This window comes from Engraulis encrasicolus, chromosome 1 (genome assembly GCF_034702125.1).
Source record: "Engraulis encrasicolus isolate BLACKSEA-1 chromosome 1, IST_EnEncr_1.0, whole genome shotgun sequence".
Lineage (NCBI taxonomy): Eukaryota > Metazoa > Chordata > Actinopteri > Clupeiformes > Engraulidae > Engraulis > Engraulis encrasicolus.
The window spans coordinates 9,300,038-9,310,325 of record NC_085857.1 but is presented as its reverse complement, the minus strand read 5'-3'; the positions used below and the strand labels follow the sequence as shown (position 1 = coordinate 9,310,325).

The 10,288-nt window shown below is 40.4% G+C and overlaps 1 long non-coding RNA gene across 1 annotated transcript; it reads right to left on the bottom strand.

Moving 5' to 3' along the window:
* Window positions 1–5,411: 5,411 nt before the first annotated feature.
* LOC134446673 (uncharacterized) lies at window positions 5,412–10,078 on the bottom strand. Its single transcript, XR_010034456.1, has 5 exons — window positions 9,892–10,078; window positions 7,684–7,724; window positions 7,058–7,146; window positions 6,568–6,712; window positions 5,412–6,398 (listed from the first exon to the last, which is right to left on the bottom strand). It is a non-coding gene; the product is annotated as an uncharacterized LOC134446673 (long non-coding RNA).
* Window positions 10,079–10,288: the final 210 nt, after the last annotated feature.

Below are 10,288 nucleotides of genomic sequence, written 5' to 3'. Positions count from 1 at the left end.
TTACAACGCCACATTCACCAGAGAGAGAGAGAGAGAGAGAGAGAGACAGAGACAGAGAGAGAGAGAGACAGACAGAAAGAGAGAGAGAGAGATGAAAACAGTCAAATCTTTTTGTTTCGGATCAACTGTTGCATGCACTGTGATGCAAAATTAAAGCATTCCATGTCTTAAATGTGCATGGACATTCTGAAAACATGCATGAATACCTTGCAGGGCGACCGAAGTCCTGAGTTTGCGCTTATAATGGGTCAGCAAATCGTGTCTTGTTGGAACGACTATGAGCGCCCCTTACAACGCCACATTCACCTGAGAGAGAGAGGGAGAGAGAGAGAGAGAGAGAGAGAGAGAGACGAAAACAGTCACATCTTTTTTTTCTGACCAACTGTTGCATGCGCACAGTGATGCAAAATTAAAGCATTACATGTGTTAAATGTGCATGGAACATTCTGAAAATGTGCATGAATACCATCTACTTGCTGCACCCCAGTACCATAATCAAGCAAGGCTAACTTACCAAACAAGACCAAGTTTAGTACAATCACACAATACATACAAAATAACGGAAAGATAATGACATTAAGTAATGTGCATTTAGCTGCTACAAGACAGAACTACCGTTATGACATGCATGTCCTTGGCAATTACGCGCCATTTAGCTAGCCATGCTAACACTGGTGAATGTTAATTTTAACCAGCCTTCGCTGCTAACACTGTATTACACAATATGGGGCACTGAACCTAATGTTCCCTCGAACTCAACATTTCGGATTTTTTTTTAAACTTTACCTTGCAAATAAGTATTTCACTCGTCTTTTAATCTCCGAAGTGAAAAAAGTTCTTCACGATGCTAACAGACATAACTACCGTAAAGACTTGTACCGGTATGTCCTTGGCAATGATGAGCCAGTTACATTGAGAGTCTCAATGGCCAGTTAGCTAGCCACGCTAACACCGGTGAACGTTATTTTTTAGCCAGGCTTCCTACTGACATCGTGTTACACAATATGGGGCACTGAACCTAATGTTCCATCGAACTCAACTCAAACTCAACATTTCGGAAAGATATTAGTAATTTTACCTTGCCAATAAATCCTTCCATCGTCAAATAATCTCCGAAGTGTAAACGTTGTTCCCTCCACAGCCGATTCTGTAGTTACTCTTGTCGAGGCAGATGAGAAAGGAAAGATGGTGGGTGTGCACCGTTCTATTTACTGTCAATGGTGTGCACTCACGGCATAAGTGTGCTTAGAATCATCTTTTTTCTTCCAACTGTCAACTGTCTTCCCACAAATGACCTCTTGTACAAGCAGGAGAGAAACAGAAAATTTCTGGATCTACTTCGCCTGATTGCCGACCATAGCTGAAGCTGAGGCAATTTCAAAAGCGTTGCGTCACCGCTAGGGCAGGGCCCAGGCAGCATCTCAACCTCGTTTGAGTTTTTAATGACGTGTTTAGAATCAGATTGGGCGGAGATTAAAAAAAAACCTAACAATTTCATGTTTTCTCAGCATGAATTTATCTAACAAATTGTTCACCGTCCTGAATATAATAGTTCTACATGATTTATACATGTTTGGAGAAGGAACATGAAACAATCATTTTCAATATACTAAATAATTACTTCATCATTCAACAACCCCTGATTTCCATTCTTTTCAGTGTAGTATGTCATTCATTTATGCAATAAGTGATTGGAAATATTAAGTGTGTCTGTTATTGCAATAAATCTGTTGTTATGCAATAAATTATTGCATAACAACAGATTAATTGCAATAACAGACACACTTAATATTTCCAGTGGTTCTTAACCTTTTTTTTTTCTCAATGCGCCCCTTACTTGTGCCCAAGACAAGCCGCGCACCCCCAACCCAAACTTCTACAAGTCCATATGCTCTAAAAAAAAAAAAAAGATTTAAAGCTTAATTACAATGATTTTTGCTTGAGACATTCATCAATACCTAAATGACTAGGCCTACATGGGGACCAAAATATGTTTTAATTTGGCCTAATTATAATGTTCGCTGGCAGAATTGTGGTCACAACCTTAACACAAACAAAATTCTGCGCACCCCCTGAAATATCTGGCGCACCCCCAGGGGGTGCCCGCACCCCAGGTTAAGAACCACTGCAATAAGTGACCCTATTGCACTTCTGCACTGGGTAGGCCTACATGAAGACTGGACATGGGACCCATTAACTTATGTTACAATAAATGTAGTGAAACTGATTTTTTTGGAGTATATTGTACTTTTACTAATTACTGACAAACACTACTGGATTGCATTTTTCGAAACCAATAGTTTCTAAATTCTTTAACTACTTCCCAAGTTGATCACGGCTAAAAACTAGGCTACACTTTTCGAGAAATGTATTAAATGAAAATTCGTATGGTTATACACACCAATGCAGCTTGGGATAATAGGAGTACACGCTGACGGCGTCGGCGACAGCGCTTTCTCCACAGACACTGTAAATTAAAATTCACGCAAAACAGCAAGACACACACAATGACGTCCATCTTGACAGAAAAATGTTTATTTTTCGCGGTTTCTGAGCTCGCGGTACGACATTTCCGGGAAGTGCAGCAGACAGAGACGAGAATCGGAACGTACTCTCCCCCGTGAATCGCAGAGGGCAGAAAGTGTACTTCACTGCACTCAAACAAGGTACACAGTACAGAGGGTGGGTAATGGAACACAGCATAAGACATCCAAATCTTCTGTATTTTCTCCTCTCCTTTATTACTCGCGTCACCGGGTAATACTTATGCTGTAAAACTTAACAGAAACACAGAATGGAACACATTTAGCTCATGTTGTCTCTCCGATTCCAAATCCATATTCAACATATACCCATGTCAAACATATAATATTTAACACATAACATTTTCTACTGAGAAGAATGAACGTTGCCGTTACGGGAAGCTAACCAGTATTCTGTAGACAGGCTAGTAGCAGTATCACCCATCTTGTTAAAACAATCTTAAGAAAATATTGACCATAAAATACATATGTTTGTAAGACTAACTTAACTTACCGACATTGCCCCTGTGGGGTAATCATAACTGTTAAGAGTTTACATTTAACATTAAAGTACACTGAATTCAATGAGCAAGGAACAGCTTGCCGTTTCAACTGAAGTTTTGTTTACTAACTGAACTCTCGTTCCAAACGAGAAGTGCGCGAGAGATGAGAACTTCCATTAAACTTGTTGCATCTGAACTGGCCAGTAGATGGCGTTAACATACTATGAATGAGACACTGGTAAATTACTCAAGGAAAAACGTATAAATTACTGAATGGTCCTTAGGACCAGAACATATTAATTAAATACATGATTCGTCATTTAGTCAACATGGGCTGTATATAGTATTTAAAAATAAACCCCTTAAAATCAAGAAGGCTTCGCGACCCTCTGTGGATCTATGGTGACCCATAGGTTGGGAACTGCTGGCCAAGCTTGGGACCCCATTCATTTTAACAGCCTTGGCGCTCCTCAGCGCTGTCTGGATGGCGCCACTTAGTGGACGGTACCACCTGGAAAAAGTTGCGAGATTCCTCTCTCATACTACACATAAACACTGGGAGTGCATCTTAATATGGGACCTTGCTTCCTCCACTTGCCTCCTCCACTCGCTTCTCGTCATGATGACATCACTGACAACAGCATTATATTTCAATATCTTGCAAAAGCTCAATTGTAGAGTCTTTTTCTCGTTTGCAATTGTTATGGTGAATGAAAAACAGTCCCTCAAAAGTTGTTGTGGCTAGGCTGACAGCTGGGAAACTATATCGTTTTCTCCACGGAGGAGGGGCCAGGAGGCGGGGCGAGGAGACAAGCGCAAGTGGAGGAGGCAAGGTCACATATTAAGACGCACTCTCAGTCTATAGCCTGCCATTCATTCGCATTTTCAACTTACTCAATCCTCCTCCTGCCCCTGCCACCGCCCCCTCTTCCAACAACTCTGTCCCCCCTCCCCTCCCCCTCCTTCCTCTTCCAACAACTGCCACCCCTCCCCTGCCACTGTCCCTGCCACAGACATCATATATATGAATACTAGATGCATCGTCCGCGTTCCCGTCATTCAAGTCGAACGTCCGCGCATGGCGGCCATGTTAGCGCAGCCTGCTGGCTCAACCAGCTGCAGTGAGTTTTTGGTGTTGTATACTCTTCAGATGGCCATAATTCCCTCAAATTGATTTCGATTTTTTAAAGGGTTGGTTTTTTATACAGTATAAAAAATTCCAAACGAAAGTATATGTTGATACTGCATCGTGATGCATATTCACATTATTATTATATTATATTACATTATATTGTTCATAGGTCTAAAATCATGTATAATATAATTCAGTAGGCTTATTCAGGTAATTAAATAGATCCCATAAACATATAGACTGAAGGCCGGACCCCAAAAATGTCAATTCAATAGTTACCATCAAAGATACAAGCCCATTTTTTGAGTATAGCATTATAAAAACCCGGAAAGTAGTATTTGATTTGTTTCCACCTTTGTTTCGCGCACATTTAGCGAAAATATCGTTTTAAAGCGTCTCATTTTTGAACAGGCATTTACTCAGGACAACTACAGCGAAATTGCGCGTCTCCGTGACAACAAGGCATAAACGTCCTCGGGTTCCACTGTCTGAAGCATTCACGCACTGTCTGGAGCATTCGTGTTGGGGACTTTTTTCCTCTCTGTCTGGTTGTACTCTTGTACTCATATACTTAAAGAATCTCCGTGGTAAGTGTCAATAAAGAAACCTTGATTTTCACTGAAACATAACCCAAAAAAACTGCTGGTCAATAACTGTGGCGAATATCATGGTAATGAAATCTTGAAGGGTAGTTTATAATGGCACTTGAGTAATATTAGCTTAGAACTAGCTAGCGAGTCCCATTCTCATGTCACCCACTTCATTCATCACGTTGTAATTTAAACGTAGGCCTAATGACAGGGGGGAAATGACTATTACATACAAGTTGAACAGTCTTGCAACATGCAATCTGCGACTATAGTTGTTCTCTCAAGACAAGTAGGCTAGTGATCACTCAAAGCAGGGTAATGAAAAAGGAGGCGCACCGCACGCATGGCTCGTAGGAGATGTACGATAGCCGAAAAGTTACGTAAGAAGTATGTCTAAGGAGCAAAGGTGTTTTGGAGCTAGTCCATTTTCGATGTCTCCAAGCCTCCAGTCCCTTTTCATAAGGCTACTTTGTTTTTTGAAAGCAATAGCCTACGTTCTTGTGCTGCCATGTCTGCGGGCATGTTCTTCAAATTATGTTCAACATCAGATTAATTGACCCTAACTTACTTCATGCATGTACCAGCTATCCACAGACAGCATAATTCATCATCAGATGGGTAGGCTTTGTATGAATAGTTCTAGGCCAATTTGAAGTGCCACCAGGAATCTTGATGTGCCCTGTATTTAATGTCTAGCCCACCACACACAGTATCCTGACGGTGGTGTATGTAGCTAAACAGATATGAAAGGTCAACACACACTAGGCCTACTGCTAAATCGATGTCAGAAAATGCCAATGTACAGCTACTACAAAGATATTTGCAACTATAATTACTGAAGTAGAACATGAAGTGACATTGGAGTGATTTACCTTTATGTGCAACGGTTGTTAAAGCATGTATGACATTTTTAAAATGTGGTGTGTTTGTATATGCTTGAACATCCCACAGACAAAACAGCTATCCAGCTATTTTCATACACCATGGTACCACAGCTTCATGATTAAAACTTCCTGGTTTATTTTCTTCATGTTTGTTCATTCAGATGGGTGTGTGGAGATCATGAAGATGGAACCTGCCAGCGAGCTCCAGCTCCAGCCCTTTATCCTCCATTTTAATAACAGTCATTTACATTTCATTAAACGTACCTGATGTCTCAACCAATATGACTTAAGTAATACATAGTACTGCTTTCAGTCCCTGAAGCAATGTGTTGACCAACAACACAAGAAGAACCCCCATATACATTTACGTCATGAGTCGTGTTGACTTTTAACTCGTTTATTTTTTAAATAAACACTTACTATTATCATCCCAATGTTTCTTGTGCTTGAGACCTGTATATTAACATGCCTTTACCATTTGACTTCTCATAAATGCTGAACAGAAAAGGCCAGAACAGGCTTTACGTATGTGTAATGTATTTTTATTATATGCTGCTTTTACTAATACAAATGCACACAGCCATTACTTAATAACTACTTACAATTGCAGGATTTAGCAGTACAAATTGTGTAGTTTATTTACATATTGTTTTGGTTTGTATAAACCAAACAAAACAGTTTTTGTTTGTCCTTGCAATAATCACAGCAACACCATGGAAGGCCCGTCACAGCAGCTGATGATGCAGCAGATCTGGTTTGTCCATGTTCTGAAAAGAGCAAGAGAAAGGGTTGACAAATTATTTTAGACAGTTCAGATAGTCAGGTGTCAGAACAAAGGCCCAGTGGCCTCTGAATAAAATGCTTCGTTCTGCCTGTTGTAGCTAATTGTATTATGATGTTATGAACAAAAAGCTGTGAAAGACGGATGAAACTTACGGGCGATGCGGACCGTGTCCTTGCCAGCTCTTGGAGGTCCTCAGGTGGCTCCAGGCCACACACAGGAAGCAGTAGTCCGCGGGGCCGTGGAAGTCCTCCACCTGCTCACGAGTCACGTTGATCACCACCTCCCACATCTGCTGCCCTGAAACACACAGCCATGGATATAGTGCCAGTTATATTTTATTACTATACACAAATTATGAGGGTGATCGCTTGACTCAGGAAATAGGTCTTAGATGTTACAGTTTTTGTCTTGTGAATGTAATCTTTGGTACCTTTTAAAATACTACCCTTTACATTATGCTTCCTGATTCTATACCTAAGTGTAGGCCTAATTTCAGTCTCACTTACTGATGTGTTAGGTTTATTATGCTTGGGACATTATTTGTACAAATCACTTGGTTACATTTTGTATATCCTCACCTCATAAGAGCCACACAGGGCAAGGCTATGGATTGCTAGAACCAGGCTTATGATAATGACTCACGTGTGTAATATAGTGTAGATGGCAGTCGTGACAGTGGCTCAAATCCTTATCCAGGAGTGGTCCTTCTATGGTGTGCCTGCTGAGGTGTACTGTTCAGAGAGGTACAAAAAAGGCACATGGAGGGTAATGAGAACAATATCCATTTTGTATGCAAACAACTTTAATAAGTAGCTGAACTTGTATAATAGTGACAGGTTTTGGGGTTAAAAAATGTCAGCATGGTATGAATATCCAGTAAATAGATACTGAATGAGGTATATTTCATTGAATGGCACTCGACCTGTATGCTACAGCCATGGATATGGACAATAGTCTTGTATTTTATTAAATATAACAATAATAGCTTTACAGAGGAATTGGATCTCAGGTCTAGAATCAGGAAGCATATTGTAAAGGTAGTATTTGAAAAATTACCAAAGACCACATTCACAAGACAATTTACAGTACTTCCAAGGCCCTGAGTTCCCAAGGAGAAATGTGCTTATCCACAACAGAGTGGTAGGCTTACATCTGCACAATCTGGGTAGGCCTACTTGACTGGTAATAGTCACATTAACAGACTAAAACTGCACAATGTATTGATAGATGTAAATTTGCTTTCTTATATTGGGGGTGTGTGTACTTACATGTGGTAGCCTACTGGCAGATTCTTGTTGGGACATCGCTTCTGCAATGACAGAAAACAACACAAGGGAGAACATTACTCCTAAAAGGAACGACGACATGAAATTGGCCTCCATAGTTTAGAGACAAATATGAAATGGCCTGATCTAAAGGTCCATTATCACAATGACAAACATCTAACTTAAGTTCAGCATATGGGTACATTCAACTTTCACATGTCAACAGCCCAAGCACTGAAACTGCACTAGTCAAGGTCGTAAACGACCTTTTGTTAGCTGCGGATTCAGGCCATTTCAGTATCCTCCTGCTACTTGATTTAACAGCTGCTTTTGACACAGTCTGCCACAACGTCCTTCTCACAAGGCTGGAAACCCTATTGGGCATCACTGGTACTGCACTCTCCTGGTTCAGGTCCTATCTAACCGGAAGAGAGCAGTTTGTCTCTATTGGTGATTTCCGGTCTCCAAATTCAGTCCTCACACATGGTGTTCCTCAAGGCTCAGTTCTAGGCCCCCTACTCTTCATCATTTATATTCTTCCCCTTGGTAACATTCTCCGAAAACATGGTCTAAATTTTCATTGTTATGCAGATGACACCCAAATTTACATTCACACCAAACCCTCCCATCCACTCCCCCTCGCTAACTTAACAACCTGCCTAAATGAAATTAGTAATTGGATGACCCAAAATTTTCTTAAACTTAATCAAAACAAAACCGAAGCCATCATCATCGCCACTCCATCATTACTTAAAAAGATAAACCTTTCTCAGTTCTCTATCCCTGACTATTTTACCTCCACTTCCTCTGAAGTAAGAAATCTGGGCGTCATCATCGACTCTTCGCTCTCCTTTGAATCCCATATCAAACACCTCACCAAAACTGCATTTTTCCACCTTAAAACCATCTCCAGACTCCGCCCTTCTCTTACCCCTACCTCTGCTGAGACCCTCATCCACGCTTTCGTAACCTCCAGATTAGATTATTGCAATGCCCTACTCACTGGTCTCCCTACTAAATTGATTAACCGTCTACAATACATTCAGAACTCAGCAGCTAGATTACTCACACACACCAGACCCTGGCATCACATTACCCCTATCCTCTATCAATTACACTGGCTTCCTATCCATTCACGTATCCATTTCAAAATTCTCCTCCTTGTATACAAGGCCCAGCACAACCTTGCACCCTCCTACATCACAAGTCTCCTCACCCCATACAATCCCACCCGCACATTACGCTCCACTGACTCACTCCTCCTTACAGTTCCCTCCACACACCTGCGCACCATGGGCGACAGGGCATTTAGTGTTGTTGGCCCCAAACTTTGGAATTCACTCCCACTGTCTCTTCGTCAGTGTTCCACACTATCTACTTTTAAATCTAAGCTGAAGACACACCTTTTCATTTCTGCTTTTCCACTTCAGTGACAGGCACTTCCACTTTATTTTAATCATCAGTTTATTTTTAATTTTACATACTATTATTTTTTCCCCCTCATTTTATTTTATTTTCAAATGCATTCTACTTTTTCTTACTTGAAAACATTTATCTTTATTGTACTTTTATTTCTATTTTATTTTTGCATTTTAATTACTTTCCTATTGTTAATTCACTGAAGCTTTGTTTTACTTTCCCTACTCTTATGTATTTGTTTTGATTGTAAAGTGTCCTTGGGTATCTTGAAAGGCGCTCAAAAAAATAAAATTTATTATTATATATTATTATTAAGTATGAATATGCACAATATTAAGACGACAGATAAAACATTAAACTATAACCTCGCGGGTTGCTCGCGCAAAATTTCGCGGTACGAAAATGACCTCCGCGAATTATATTAAGCAATGTCTCAACATAAATTCTGCCAACAGAGTCACCCTACAATATAAACAATAAGTGAGGAATGATGCATTTTGCAGGTGCACGCCACAAACCTAGAACTATTTTGCAGGTGCACGCCACAAACCTAGAACTATTCTAGTTTATGTGCTCAGACTATCTGCTGAAATGAAATAACAGGTAGAGCTTGCCAGCTGTCGGCAGAGTTTACCCCCATATCATCCTGGGCAGCTGGCACATGACCATCGACGTTATGACCAACAACAATGGCGGCAGAAAAGAGTTGTAGCATTAATGATTTACAACAATACAACAATTGAAATACATATATCAAATGTGTAGTCATTATGAAACATTATGAAGTCTTACCTGAAAGTTTCTCCGTGAAGACTTCACACGTTCACACAAGACGAGAACGTTCACTTCCTGGTGTGACGTTAACTCGCCGGAAAATGCCATTGGTGGATGTGTAGCAACCGGCCTTTGGATTGGACCGCACCTCAGGATACGTTAGTAATAATTTTCGCTACATTAATCGCAATTTCCTCAAAAACACGCAACATTTCGAGTGGGAAACAACCGGCTATGTGAAACTAAGGATGTTATACAATTTCTGTTAAAAAATGGGCTTGTCTCCTGCAGGGTAATTATAATTTCGATAACTAAGCAAGATAGACCGTCTTGGCCTTCAGTCTATAATGCACAAAGTAATCTTTTATATTTTTTAAACGTTCACCTGTAGTCTACATTCTACTTTGGTTTCGAC